We start from the raw sequence: 2,410 nt of genomic DNA, 5'->3' as shown, positions 1-2,410 counted from the left end.
GCATTGAGGAGGGCACTTGTTGGGATGAGTATTGAGTATTGTATGGAAACCAATTTGATAATAAATTATATATGAAAAAGAAAAGAAATCCTCTCATGTCCATATCCAGTTAATAACTCTTCCCAGAGGTAGCCACTTTTCTGAGTTCTAGAACTATAGATTGTTTTGCCTATTATTGAACTTTATATAAATGGAATCATTCTGTATATACTCCTTTATGTCTGGCGGCTTTCACTCAGCATAATAATTTTTAAATTTATATTGTTACATGTTTCAATTGGTTTTTCCTTTTATTGCCGGGAAACAGTCCACGTATAATTATGCTAAATTTACTTATTTCCCTATTGACAGATATTTGAATTCTTTCCAACCTGAGGTTATTATGAAGAAAGCTAATGGGAATATTCTTGTACTAATCCCTTTTGAGGACCTATGCATCCAATACTCTTGGGTAAATTCTTAGGAGTGGAATTTATGGGTCATAACATAGGCATATGTTTAACTGTCAAACAATTTTCCAGAGTAGTTGGGTCATCTTACATTTCTACACAAATTACTCAACATTATTCAAAGTAATTTTTTTCATTTAAAGCAAACTCAATCGAAAAGAAAGAAAAACAAAAGTTAGTCTTAATGAAAAATGAGTGGCAATGAATAAAGAGCTTCTTCAATTATTTAGAATAGTCAAGAAAACCATTCTACAAATTACAGAGCTATCCGACAGCTGACCCTGCAGGCAAATACTTTTATTTTGGTCATTGGTTCGGAAATAATTTTAGCCACTTGGATTAAAGGTTTTCATAAAGATGATTCAACCAGGGCCCCAAATCCCGAGAGGAGAAGAATATACACAAAGAACCCTTCAGATGAGCTTTCCACTCTGTTAAATGGAAGAAAGAAGAATTTTCCCACGTGGCACACTTGTTTACTGAGCCAGCCGAGCGACGTGACAAATGAAACAACTTCTTGATGCCTAACACAGCTCGCCCCCAGGCACTGAGTCAGCTTTGTGTTTCCCTTGAGTTCGCCAGCAAACAAATCAGATAACTTTATTAATTACGCACCCTGGGGCACAGGGCTGTGACAGGCTCAGGCTCTGCACACAGCCCCAGTAGCCAGTCTCCAGCTTGCTCACGGCACAGGAGGTGTTTATACATGCCTTCCGGTTCTGAAACCATACTGACGCCCACAGTAGTGTTTTCATCGGTTGTACGGGGCTCTATAAGAAACACTGAAAACTGTAAAGCCAGAATATCAACTCCAATCTCAGCAACTGTGGGTGATGCTCAATGCAGTCTTTTTTTTTCTCTATTAGGAAAATTAAAAATTGGCAACCAGCAAAATGTCCAGAAATGAGAAATGGTTAAATAAAAGGCCCTCTTCCTATTGCAGATGGTGGGAATTTTTGTGTATTTAAGAGCAAGGAAATGACATGATGAAACCTTGGGAAAATCCTGAGGTGGCAGTGTGCTGAGCAAAGGGCCCTTCTGCACACACAGAATGGCCAAAAACCCAGATCTGGGGGCTATAAGCCCACCAATAGGCAGTTATTTCCAGATAATTCAGGAAAGTTGGGACTTGGTCCCAGACAAATTAATGAATTTTCGTATGACTTTTGTTATCATAAGTGGTTTAGATGCCAGGGGGAAAGGAATAAGGAATCCTTATCCTTTTCTTTCTTTCTTTCTTTCTTTCTTTCTTTCTTTCTTTCTTTCTTTCTTTCTTTCTTTCTTTCCAATTTACCACTGGCCAGGCACTGCATCAAGTACTTACCAAGCATTAATTGACTTAATCCCCACAACAGCTCCATGAAGTAGGTACCATTCCAAAGATGAGTTCTGTCTCAAGGAAGTTAAATAAGTTTGGAAGCTCCCCCAACTAAAAGAAGAAGGAGCAGGATCTAAACCCAAGTCTTTCTACTTGCTCTAGACTGCTGATAGTTTTTAAAAGTTTAAGAGGAGTTTAAAGATGGGCAACTGCTACCCTTCGCTATGGACAAGAGCTCCATGTTCAAACTGCCTAGAAGCTATGCTTACAAAGGAAAATAGGGTGCCTGGGTGGCTCAGTCGGTTGGGAGTCCGACTTCGGCTCAGGTCATGATCTCACGGTTCATGGGTTCAAGCCCTGCATCGGGCTCTGTCCTGACAGCTAGCTCAGAGCCTGGAGCCTGTTTTGGATGCTGTGTCTCCCTCTCTCTCTGACCCTCCCCTTCTCACGCTGTCTCTCTCTCTCCCTCTCAGAAATAAATAAAACGTTAAAAAAAAAAAAAGGAAAATATATTTTTCCCTTATGTTCTCTCCCTAATGACCAAATTGCTCCCCACTACCCAGGGCTGGCTCATTTTCCTATGAGAAAGATTTCATTAAAAGCCTTTTCAGGGCACCTGGGTGGCTCAGTCGGTTGGGCAGCC

Source organism: Hyaena hyaena, unplaced genomic scaffold (genome assembly GCF_003009895.1).
Source record: "Hyaena hyaena isolate Hyena2069 unplaced genomic scaffold, ASM300989v1 scaffold_140, whole genome shotgun sequence".
In the NCBI taxonomy this organism is placed as follows: domain Eukaryota; kingdom Metazoa; phylum Chordata; class Mammalia; order Carnivora; family Hyaenidae; genus Hyaena; species Hyaena hyaena.
This window is presented reverse-complemented; position numbering follows the sequence as displayed.